Source organism: Lithobates pipiens, unplaced genomic scaffold (assembly GCF_037356315.1).
Source record: "Lithobates pipiens isolate NorthernLeopardFrog02 unplaced genomic scaffold, aLitPip1_a1.2 Scaffold_13, whole genome shotgun sequence".
Lineage (NCBI taxonomy): Eukaryota > Metazoa > Chordata > Amphibia > Anura > Ranidae > Lithobates > Lithobates pipiens.
Window position 1 is genome coordinate 5,289,708 of NW_027507718.1, and position 13,386 is coordinate 5,303,093.

General features: G+C 42.7%; 2 protein-coding genes across 3 annotated transcripts in view; one reads left to right on the forward strand and one right to left on the reverse strand.

Annotated features, from left to right (window-relative positions):
* LOC143973906 (uncharacterized) overlaps positions 1–7,402 on the reverse strand; it is a 148,013-nt gene extending 140,611 nt beyond the window's left edge. The window contains exon 1 of the mRNA XM_077474789.1: positions 7,271–7,402. The gene's annotated coding sequence lies outside the window, so the exon portion shown is untranslated. The remainder of the gene's footprint in view (positions 1–7,270) is intronic.
* The window catches only part of LOC143973907 (protein FAM240B-like), an 86,628-nt gene that overhangs the window by 44,368 nt on the left and 28,874 nt on the right, over positions 1–13,386 (forward strand). The window lies entirely within an intron of this gene.

Genomic DNA, 13,386 nt, shown 5'->3' on the forward strand with positions numbered 1-13,386 from the left:
GCTGTATGTCACGGAGCTGCTGTCAGCGCTGTATGTCACGGAGCTGCTGTCAGCGCTGTATGTCACGGAGCTGCTGTCAGCGCTGTATGTCACGGAGCTGCTGTCAGCGCTGTATGTCACGGTGCTGCTGTCAGCGCTGTATGTCACGGAGCTGCTGTCAGCGCTGTATGTCACGGAGCTGCTGTCAGTGCTGTATGTCACGGAGCTGCTGTCAGCGCTGTATGTCACGGAGCTGCTGTCAGCGCTGTATGTCACGGAGCTGCTGTCAGCGCTGTATGTCACGGTGCTGCTGTCAGCGCTGTATGTCACGGAGCTGCTGTCAGCGCTGTATGTCACGGAGCTGCTGTCAGCGCTGTATGTCACGGAGCTGCTGTCAGCGCTGTATGTCACGGAGCTGCTGTCAGCGCTGTATGTCACGGAGCTGCTGTCAGCGCTGTATGTCACGGTGCTGCTGTCAGCGCTGTATGTCACGGAGCTGCTGTCAGCGCTGTATGTCACGGAGCTGCTGTCAGTGCTGTATGTCACGGAGCTGCTGTCAGCGCTGTATGTCACGGAGCTGCTGTCAGCGCTGTATGTCACGGAGCTGCTGTCAGCGCTGTATGTCACGGTGCTGCTGTCAGCGCTGTATGTCACGGAGCTGCTGTCAGCGCTGTATGTCACGGAGCTGCTGTCAGCGCTGTATGTCACGGAGCTGCTGTCAGCGCTGTATGTCACGGAGCTGCTGTCAGCGCTGTATGTCACGGAGCTGCTGTCAGCGCTGTATGTCACGGTGCTGATGTCAGTGCTCTGTATTACGGTGCTGCTGTCAGTGCTCTGTATCTCCTGCACCCTCTTGTTTGCCTACCCTGGTCCCTGACCTTCCCTCTCCTCCATTGCCTTCATTAGCTCCATAGTCCTGAATTGTCAGAACAATTTCCCAAATAAAAAAAAAATGCTTGTAGTTATCGATCCCAAATTCACCTCATACATGTATTATGCTATTGTCCAGGTGGTGGGACTACGTGCTACCCCCTAATAATTACCCCGTGGCCGCAAATTCGACCTAAAGGTTTGCGAAATTCGCCTCCCATTGAAGTCAATGGAGCCCGCGGCGAACGGTCGTTTTCGCGAACGTTTGTGTCCGTTCGCGTTTCGCGTTCGCGAAACGTCCCGTCGGAAGTTCGTCCATCACTATCAGTAAGTAACCGCTATGTAATGTTATTACAACTGCTTGGATTATATACCTACATGTTGTGGGAAACTTGGCATATGGTTACACTGACGGTGCCTGTGAGATCGCTCTTATTTGTGTTACATACCTGACAAGGTCGGGACTGAAGTACCTAGTGATCCATTCACCTTCAATCAGTGTCTGTTACTGTCTAACCACTTGTTTGTCATTTATGAAGATTATGCAGCAGGACGTTTTACACATTTGAGGACACAAATAAAGAGATTTTTTCTCTGTGAGGGGAGCATTTTTCTCTCCCACATTTTTTCATTCTTTGGACTGCCTGTTATTTCAGTATGCTCTCTTTTTATGAGGATTATGCTACAGGATTCCCTTGTGTCTACATTTGTTCCAGTACAAATCAGGCTTCCAGACTCCATTACCTAATGACAGTGCCAAGATTCTCCGAAAGTAGATACCCCATCTACCTCCAGCAAATATCCATTAGGCTCTCCTGTACCAACCTGCACCCTCCTTGGCCAGACAGGGCCTCTTAGCCAAACCTGTGTTTAGCCCATAGGGTTCAGGCCTCCACAGCACAGACACTGCACATGTCCTCCCCAGGCCAAGGCCTGAGAGAGAGGGCTCACCAAGGCCCTTTCTAAGCTTTTATAACATTTCCCAGCATGCACCACTGTAGAAACACTACTAGTGGAAGCCAGAAGGGACACAAAGGTTCAATAGCAAAAGACTTGCTAAGCCCCAAAACTATAGCCCTAGGTCAGAGACACCTAGTCAATAGCAGGGTACTCCAGTAACTCTGAACCATAAGGAAGAAACCAAACAAGCATCTAGCAATTTTCACAGGTTTGTTACTACCCAAAAAAAGATACATTTAGACACCCATGAAAATATAGGATGGCCACACTAGTTTCCTTATTGGCATTTTTAGAGTTCAAAAAATAAAATGTTGCCATTCCCAAAAAACTGACTTTATAAGAAGTAGGCCTTGTTCAGATAAGTGCTGGCAAATCTAAATGGCATACCATACATCCTTCTGCCTTGTTCAGATGGGTGTTATCACCCTTACTGCATACAGGAGCTATCTAGCTATTTACAGGCATCCTATGGAGGTGGATGCAGGTGTGCAGGAGTGAGTGCACAGCCTCGAACGTATAATGTCTGTATTGAGGGCAATGCAGCACTCCTGCACGTTTGGCAAATTTTGACACGTTGCTCCACTTCCATCGGCTACTTGCACGCAGCTGGGGCAGATGCAGATGCCAAAACAAATGCCTTCTGCATGCAGTAACGGTGACAACTACCGTCTAAACAAAGCAATAAGATGCCAGGTATGCAATTTCGTTTCCAGTATATTTACACATATGGCTTTTAGATTATTATAGTTAATATAACATCAGTACTTGATTACTATCTTTTAATGCTTTTTTCAATCTTTATTTATACGTTTTTCAGCATAAAGGGTAGCAGACAACTCAGATAGAAATACATCCAAAAAAACTTATGGAGAGGTATGCTAAACAAACATTTCACTAAGGCACTTCAGTGCTGGATGAATGAGACAACCATGCCAAAGTATGTCTAAGACTTGAAGAATGTATTAAGCCTGTATCTCTTTTTGTATTTCATGTACAGGAGGAGGAAGAGGGTGATCTTTTAATTATTTTTGCTTGCTGCATTAATTTTATTCAGGCTGCTAATGCTTACAAAACTACATACAACCATTACTCCTTGGTATGAATGATACTCTTTTCTCCTTCCCCCTTCGGGACTGCATTTCCCCTCTTTCTATTACAGTGGTTTATTAGGCTGTAGCAGAGAATGTTGCCATGCAAGGTGGTAGTTCTCTCCTCATCTGAAATATGACCAGCAGAGCAGGACATTGCTAACATAGTTCCAGCCTAAAACGGGGAAGAACATTGGGCAGTTGGTAAATTAGCTCAGTTTCCCACATGGTTGACTTTACTTCTGAAAGCAGAGAAACCTATGCCCTGTGCATGTCCGTTCTTCCTTGCGATGTGGTAACACATGGCAATGCATGTTACATGAGTACAATGCGGTGCCACCCACTCTGAATGGCACCCCAATGCAATTAGTTGATGAACGCGTGTTGTAGAGCAGCGCAAATCGTGGCAACGTATTAATGTGCATTGTGGTATGCTACCAGAAATAATTAGGGTTTTAGTATTTTAGGATTAGTCTAGTGACTGCTTCCAACAAAGCTTTTAGAGAGGACCAACAGAGCTTTATCTGTATTTATGGCTTTACATTTTTCAGATTGCAGCTGGTTGTGACCCATTTTAAGTAGGTACATTAATGTACACACATACATCAATGCATCAATGTGTAAAGCCAAATTAAATGAACACGAGAACAACTATATTCAAACCACTAATGCTGAGACTATATTAATATTTAATTTCCATCCACTTTCTATGACAAAAATTCTATAGCAATGCAAGCATCTAGTAGGCCATAAATACCCATGACTCTGTATTAATTTATAGTAGTGCATTGGCAGATATGATAAAGCACTGTCCTCTAGCAACCATTACTACAATACAATATGAAAATGTTCAGGAGCCTTTGGGTGATCTTAAAGTATACGAAAATGAAAAGAAAATGTTAGTGCTACTAAAAAAGAATAAAGAAACATCTAGGGGCAAAACAAGTTTTCATTCCAAGGAAAATGTTCAAAAGGATACAATTTTTAAGAAATGGAGAATGGGAAGAAATGTTATACTGATAAAACATTATCCAAAATGAATTAAATGTATAATGGCACATAACAGAGAAAAAACATTCATATTGATATGTAAACAACCTACGTTCTACAATATAACATGTTATTTTCACTCTGTTGAAGTATTAAATAATATTTATGCTCATATACAGTACAGTACAATAAACCACTAAAATGTGAGACAGATGTCATGGCAGAGCATTTTGTACTTGTTCTGTGACACATCTACACCACAAAGTCAGGACTAAATCCACTACAACACTCTATGGCCGCCATAGAGGAGAAGTGTCCAGGAACCAAAAATAATGGAAATTGATATACTACAGATGGATTATGTGGGCAGGGTCATCTGCGCTTGTGCACATAGGGGTTCCTTTCAAGTGGAGTGTGCTCATTAATCCTCGGGACTATGCAGGGACTGTGGCCATGTGAAAAATCTAACATTAAGTCAGTTTTCCAATTTAGAGATGAGCCTTCACTGTGTTTAGTAATAAAGTGCAGAATTCCTCTGAAAAGCGACTTGTCCCATGTCACTACACTTTTTAACTTGTATGCTGCATTAGGAAGAATGAGCTGAGCCTGCGCCCACTCCACCAGTGCAGCGTACCTCTGTTACCTCTCTCCCAGTAACAGAATGGTGTCCCGCAGAGCACCTAGCATCGACCTCATGCATGCTCGATAAAGTGGGGTGCCCCTTAAAAAAATAAAATAAAAGTCAGCAGCTACAAATACTGCAGCTGCTGACTTTTAATAATCGGACACTTACCTGTCCCAGGGTCCAGCGATGTGGGGGAACAAAGCTCCGCTCGTCCCCTCCCCCTCTGCTCGACGGCATTCCTACTGTGGGCACCCGGCTGTGGCTTCACAGCTGGGCACCCACTGTGCGAGCGGCGCCACGCGCCGTGATATGCCGCGCAGTCATCTGGGACCTGTCACGTGTCCCAGATGAATGACTGCGCCGAGGGGAAGTGACGCCAGGTGCCCGGGCACTGAAGGAGGCAGACTACGAGGGACCCCCTAGCAACAGGCATTTAGATGTGAGTTTAAAAAAAAATCAAATTTTTTATTTTTTGGGGAATTTTACACATATTTTTTTTTTATGCGGAAACACCACTTTAACTCCTTCCTTCCCATACCTCGTGACCAGGCCATAGATATCCATTATGCAGGTTCAGCTGTGGTTGTTATTGAAAACCAACAGCTAGGGAGGGAGCCAGATAACAACCCTCTCACTACTGAAGGGCCTATCACCTTACCAGGTGCCACATTTAACGATTGGTTGCTTGTAGCTTGTTCCTTCATTTGGTTACCCATAGCAATTGCACTCTTCCTCCTTATCTTGCTGAGTTAACTTTTGGTAGAGTTGTTACTTCATACCCCTCTGTGCTTTAAAGATCCAAGTTCTTTTGATATGCCAGAATCAACATGTACCCCTTTGAAAGACTTTAGACCAGTCTCATAATGGTTAATAAACAATGTCTTTCCCCTGGCTCCAACTATAGTATTGTAGTGGCCCAGTGAGGGGAGAGTTCATAATGAAATCTGTCCATGGCTAGATGTCTTCCAAAAACCCTGGTCCTTCAGCAGACTGCAAAGCACAGCAGACAGCATGTCTTTTCAGTGTCTGTCTTCTTCACATGCAGCAGCTCTCTGTTTGCAGAACCCTTTCCCCTTTTATTAACAGCACAAAGAAGGGGGTAAAGCTCAGAAAAGACTGGGAAACTACAGAAACAGGATTTGACCCCTTCCCAGCCTGGGCAGCCTGTCTTACTTGTTAACAGAAAACCATGTAAGCAACCCCTGCCTACAATCTGTATGTCAATCTCGCCATGTACAATGCAAACATAATTTTATTGGCATAGTATTGTCCCAACCACAGTTGATTCTGCTTTCAAAAAGTTTTGTCCAGTTTTCTGATCATCTTTGAATAGATAAGCAAAGGTAACCCTGCCCTCCCTAGTACTGTCTTACAGTACTGGAAATAAGTAGACATACAGAATAATGAATATATGTTATCTTAAATTGATAGGTTAGAGATAAAACTTAATATTTTGAAACTCATTTCTGAATAACCACATACTTTCAACTTTGACAAGTGTTAAATACAAAGGAAAAACTTTGCTAAAGAATACAACACCATAGTTCAAATCTTTCTGTGTAACAGGAGATCCAATCACCTAATACATGTTTAAACCCCCGCTAGAAGCAGGGTTTTTTTTAGATTGTAAGCTCTAATAAGCAAGGCCCTCTGATTCCTCTTGTACCAAATTGTAATGTAACTGTAATGTCTGCCTTCATTTTGTTAAGTGCTGTGCAAACTGTTGGCGCTATATAAAACCTGTATTATAATAATAATAATAATAATAGATACCAGGGTAGATACCATAATTGCTTTACAACTGTTGACATTAAATAACAGCCACATAGGCAGTGCATTGATTTAAGTGAGTTGGATCACTCATAGACTAATGTCAGGAAAAGGAGCAAAAAAGAATAGCTATTGTGGGGCTTATTTACTAAAGGAAAATCCACTTTGCCCTGCAAGTGCACTTGGAAGTAAAGTCGCAGTAGATCCGAGGGGGACACGCAAGGAAAATACAAAACAGCATTTTAGCTTGCATATGATTGGATGATAAAATCAGCAGAGCTTCCCCTCATTTCAGATCTAACCCTTAGATTTAGAACGACTGCATTTCCAAGTGCACTTGCAGAGCAAAGTGGATTTGCCTTTCGTAAATAACCCCCTGTGTATTGTAATATGACATACAGGTACTGTATACAGCCATATAATTATTTATTTTAAGCTGATCCCCCCCCCCTCTCTTTTACATATAGATAGTAAAAACTATTGAAATGACTACATTTCCTTTCATTGCCAAACCTAAAAGCTACAGCTCTTACAAAAAACTGTATGTTAGTGAGATTAGTGGTCAAGAATTAGGCAATGTATCATAGTCAAAGCTCAAATGACATCCTTTTTTTCATATAAAAACATATTTCTTTAACATAAAGTTAGACTTTGGTTTGAATGTGTACAGTGTGCAGAAATGTGTTGTTCGTGATCTGTCACCTTTATCATTTCCAACTTGATATAAGCTGGGATTTTGACACCAACAATTCATGTTATACAGGTCACTTAATCAGTACAAGTAAAGAGAATTGACATTAACTTGCTCAGTTATACACTCTGAACAATATCTAGAATAATGAAAGTAATGCTACAAAGTCATTAGTTCACTAGGCATTATTTCAGCATGTATTTGAGTTTACGGTGGCATGCACACAATGATTCCATTTGCCTCCTACCCCAACTGAAGCACCCCAGCACCCTTTTAAAATGTAATCAATTATCTTACCCTTTTTCTAGGTGTCTTTGGTGTGGTAGCTGTAAAAAAAGTTGGGAAAATCCACTATTGTTCTATGCAGGGGACAAACTGCAATCTCTCCTCAGATATGTTTATTAACAATCGGTATACAAAAATCATGTGCAAAAAGGTTGGTGACACAGCAAGAGTTAAAACTGACAATGTTGTCATTAAAACACCCCCAGGGTTTCTCATCCACACCCACGCTCAGACCAATAAGTAAACAGGCTAACTGTATTAACATGTAATGATAAATGCTAAGGGTCAGAAGTGAAATCCACTCCGTAAAATCAGCTCAGTGCATTTGGTGGTTCTGTATCGTAGACCATTGGAACTGTCTGTATTGGATGTCTAAATAAGCACTTATGGTATCTGTGGATCTACCATGGCCTGCATATGAGACACTATCTATTGTCCTTGTTTTAACACCATCGGAGGACGTCTAGTAGGAAACAATTTATTTATTTAAAGCTTTAACTGTATTTTCTGTGTGAAATCCTGGTGAAATGACAACCTAGCTAATATTTAGCAGGTCCCCATTTTGCTTCCAAAACAGCCCTGACCCATTGTGGCATGGACACCACCAGGCCTATGAGGGTATGCTGTGGTATATGGCACAAACCTGTCAGTAGCAGATCCATTAAGTCCTGTACGTTGTGAGGTGGAGCCTTCATGAATTATACTTGTTTTTCAAACAGGTTCTACAGATGCTCGATTGGATTCTGGAGATCTAGAGTTTGGAGTCCAAATGAACACTTCAAGCTTGTCTCCAAACTATTTATGAACCATTTTTACAGTGTGGCAGGGTGTATTGTCCTGTTGAAGGAGCCCACTCCTATCAAGGAATATCATTTCGATGAAGGGTTTACTTGGATAGCAACAATGTTTAGATAGGTAGCATTCACGTAAACGACAGGACCCAAGGTTTCCCAGCAGAACACTGCCCAATGCATCACACTGACTCAGTCAGCTTGCCTTCTTCCTATACTACATTCTGGTGCCATCTCTTCCCCAGGTAATGCACCTGGCCATACATATGATAGAATACAAGTAGAATAGAATAACATATGATTTATCAGATCAAGCCACATCTTCCATTTCTATGTGGTCCAGTTCTGATGCTCATGTGCCTACTGTAGGTGCATTGGCTGTGGACACGGGTCAACATGGGCACCCTGACCAGTCTGCGGCTATTCATCTCCATCCACAACAAACTGTGATGCCCATTTTTCCTGCTTTTAACACACCATCTTAAAGCGGTTGTAAACCATTGTGTCATTTCCCCTTAATGCATCCTATGACAGTGACCGGCCCCCAGCCACCCATTTTACTCACCTGAACCCTTCGTTCCCTTGGCCAAGATGCGCTGGACCTCCCTGTCCGGGGTTCTTGGCTCTTGAGCTCTCTTGATTGGATAGATCGATAACAGCACAGCCATTGGCTCCTGCTGCTTTTAATCAAATACAATGACGCGGGTGCGGGGGGGGGGGCGAGTCTGGCATTCTGTGTCTATACACACAAATGCTGGACTCGGGAGCGTGCCCGCAAGGTAACCCCCGGGAGACCTCTTCTCCTAGGGGGTTTGCCAATGCGGTGAGGAGCCGCGAGTGCCATCGGGGGATCCCAGAAGATGATGATCCGGGCCACACTGTGCAAAACAAACTGCACAGTGGAGGTAAGTATGATATGTTTGTTATTGAAAGCCAAAAAAAAAAACAAAGGTTTAAAACCACTTCAAGGGACAATATATTTGCTTGCAGCCTAATATTTCCCACAGACTTTCAGATGCCATTGTAACAAGATAATCAATGTTATTCACTTAACCTGTCAGTGGTCATAGAGTTATAGCTGATTGGTGTAAATATATATATATATATATATATATATATATATATATATATATATATATATATACTGTATATACTGCATACTGTATACATTATATATAACTGCTCACAGATTTTGATTGACATCAGCAGGAGCAAATGGCTCCTGCTGCTATTAGTCTGCCCTATGAGAGAGGAAAGAGCGGAGAGCACTGCTCTCGTGCAAAGGCGTTGGATCAAGAATGGGCTCAAGTAAGTATAATGGGGGTGACACAGAAGGTTTTTACCTTAATACATAGACTGCATTAGTGTAAAAAAAACTTTAGGCGTTAGAACCACTTTAAGGAGGGAGCTTGAGTGAATACAAATAAATGTAGTATTCACTTTTGTGGCTAATCCATACATTTTTATATATGGCATAATAACAAAGGTTTAAAAGAGCAAGCTTGTAAAAATGAAAAAAAAGTCACACAAAAAAATTAGCACCAAAGTAAACACTGTTTAAATAATGCAAAATATGTGTGCATTGAAGACACACAATCCCTTCATCTTGAAGGATATAGTGCAGGTTACCAGTCATTGGATGTGATGACAGCATTTGTTTTCATTTAGGCTAACATTTTCAGAGACTACAGAAAATACCTCTTGCCAGAACTGCAGTGTCTTTTTCACTTCCTGTGAATTGCACTGAAGGAACAAACAATGTTATTTTCTTGTGTCTGGAATAAATCTTTGGTAACAACCATGGCTCCCACAATAGATACAGTGAAGTGATTGAGTGTTACTATCCAGGGAAAGAAAGTGTGCTGCTTGCAGAATCACTCGGTGAAAATAAAGGAAAAATGCAATAAAAATAAAAATGACTGTAGCCGACACATCTAAGTACTTGTAGGCTGCAATATATAAAATTTTTGTTATTGAGTTTAGCTACACATTAAAGTGATTGCAACGTCTCCTTTTTTTAAAAATAACAAACATGGTATACTTAAATCCTGCTCTGTGCAATGGGTTTGCACAGAGCAGCCCCAATGCTCCTCTTCTGGGGTCCCCCGCTGGTGCTCCTAGCACCCCCTTGTTGAGTGCCCTCATAGCAAGATACCTACTACGAGGGCACTCATGTGGAGTTGGTCCCCAGCTGCACTGTTTGCACTTATTGGCTCACACAGTGTGGCCCAGCCCCAACCCCTGCTCCCTCGTCACTGGGTTTAATTGAAAGCAAGAACCAATGGCTTCTACACTTGGGCACAGTGTTGAATAGAGATTGTTCTCCAGTAAGTATTTGGGGGGAGCTGCACCTAAAAGGTTTTTTACCTTAAAGGGGTTGTAAACCCTCGTTTTTTTTGTTCATATCATACTTACTTCCACTGTGCAGTTCATTTTTCACAGACTGGCCCCGATCCTCATCTTCTGGGGTCCCCCAATGGCGCTCGCAGCTCCTCCTCGTATCGGGAAACCCCCTAGGGGAAGCACTCTCCCTGGGGGGGTTACCGTGCGGCCACGCTCCCGAGTACAGCATTTGCGTCCATAGACACAGAATGCCGGACTCGGCTCTGCTCCCCCGGTGCCCACGTCATTATATTTGATTGACAGCAGTGGGAGACAATGGCTGCCTCGCTATCAATCTATCCAATCAAGGGCCGAGACAAAAGGCAGAGAGGTAAATCGCGTCTCCGCCGTGGGAACGAATGAGCTCAGGTGAGTAAAACGGGGGGGGGGGGGGGGGGCTAGGGGGCTGGTCAGTGACAAAAAAAATTCTATGCACTAAGGTGAAAAAACACAACCGCTTTAATTCATTTTAGCCAACCACTTCAAGTAAATTAAGGTCAATTTTATTTAGTTTTTTCTTTCTTCTTCCAGTAATTATTAATATATTAAAACAGTTTGCTGTTGGCCCAAAGTAATGTTAAAAAGTACTTTTTGTAAATGTGATGATGACATTGCAATCTAATCATTGTTCATGTAATGGATACAATTGATTAGGACATCTGCAGCGTAAATATTTTTTATTAGCAAAGCTTTCATTTGTCAAGCTACAGTTTATTTGTGCAAAAGGATAGCAAACTAAATTCATTATGATGTCAAACTTTCATACCTGAGAAAACGTTTTTTTTTTTAAATCCATGTTTACATTTAATCTATTATATTTTATTTTCCCATCCAGAATGATCCTCTGGTCTCAGTATAAAGAGGTTAAGTAGAGCGGGGGCTCATTATTTCCACTGAAGTGCCTTCCAGTTTGTAGCTACCTATAATAGAATTATAGTAACTAATAATTAAGTGTAAACTATCACATTTATTAACAATGACATTTCTTTGCAGGTCACTATCAGCTTTATCACATAAAATAGATTAATCATCCAGTTAGTCCAATTAAGTTATGTACAGCTACAACATCTCTTTTTAATTAGACCCTTCTGCATTTTTGAAAGGTCAGCCCAGGAAAGTAAACATGCACTTTTCAAATATTAGAAATAGAAAATGCTGTAATTTTACAAGCCTTGTTTGACAGTTACAAGATACCATGACCTTAATGTGGCACCTTTGAAACATCATCCTCTAGAAAAAAAACATGCTGTGCTTTATTTTACTATCAGTCTCTTGCTTGTAAATTTAGATTTATAAGTGCAGTTAAATATTTTAACATGTCTTCTAAAGCACTTTAAATATAGCACCTTGCAATTTAAACTTAGCTACTATATTGTTATAAGTCCACATGACGTACATTATTATCATTATTATTTTTATTATTATTATTATTTAGGATTTATGTGGCAACAACAGTTTGCACCCCGCTTTACAAAATATGGGAGACAATACAGTCACAATACAATTCAATAAAGGAGGGCTAGGAGGGCCCTGCTCACGAGAGCTTGCAATCTAAAAGAAAGGTCAAGTGATACAAAAGCCATTAATTGCGAGGAATGAGTTGATGGTGAAAGTTAAAGTTCAGCATGCTCCCATGGCTCCCCTAGTTTGCAACTCAGAGTTCATCCCAGGTCTCAATCCCTATACCTTTGCTTGGTTGACAAACAATGGTTTGATACGTATTGCCAACCTCTGTGATCACAGAGGGATTTTATCAAAAGAAACCTTACGAGAGAAATACCAACTTCCAAATTCAGAACTTTTTCATTATGTGCAAATTGTGCATCCCAGAGGATGCTGGGACTGTGACATCATAATGGGCGGAGACATCACCCGGTGACCCTGCCCATTGTCCCTATATAAGTCGCTGCGCAATACGTCTCTGTCATTGCGGCCAGAGAGAAAGCGGAGGCCTGGCAAGAAGAACTGAAGAGGGGGACAAGACCATCGAAGTCGGAAGAAGGCCCCAGGGTGGCGACGAAAAAGAAAGCCGGGCTCCTCCGCTAGTAAAAGAGCTAGCAGAAGATAGTGTAGGAGTCCGGCGGGAAGACCCCCAAGACGGAAGAAGACCCCTGAAGCTGTGCAATAAATTATTTTGAAACCTTGTGTTGTGTTGTTTTTTTTTACATTTTTTTTTCACCAGGTGCATGGGTAGGGGTACATTGTACCCCAATACTCATTCACATAGGGTGGGGGGCCTGTATCTGGGGGCTCCCAGATTCCGATAAGCCCCCCTCTTGCAGACCCCGACAACTAACAGCCAGGGTTGTCAGGAAGAGGCCCTTGTCCTCATCAACATGGGGGCAAGGTGCTTTGGGGTGGGGGGCCGCATGTTGAGCACCCCCCATGTTGAGGGCACGCGGCCTGGTACGGCTCAGGGGGGGGGGCGCTCGCTCATCCCCACCCCCTTTCCTAACCGGCCAGGTTGCGTGCTCGGATAAGGGTCTTATATGGACCTTGGGGGGGACCCCTACGCCATTTTTTCGATGTAGGGCTTCCCCTACCAGGTGATGGGGCGTGGGACGTGTAAATCTCGCCACCGAAGGTGGCGACATTGATCTCCTTCACTAGTCCCGGCTACCTAAGGCTGCATTCAAAATGAACGGACTTTCCTCTGTGTGCGGGAAAGTCCGTTCATATCAAGAGTCCGGCGGACTAGCTCACAGTCCGGCGGACAATTTTTGAGTCAAAACTACTTCCTAAGTCCGCCGGACCAAGTCTGCCGGACCAAGTCTGCCGGATAGTCTGATCGTGTGTACGCAGCATTAGGGTGTTCCAGTGTCCATCACCTAAAGGTGGCCTATATAACCCACATAGTAACTACTATGGATCTGTGTCCTGTGATGTACTCCAAGAAAAGGATTTTACAGGTAAATTGTTATAAAAATCCTATTATATTCCAGCTTACCAGTCTTT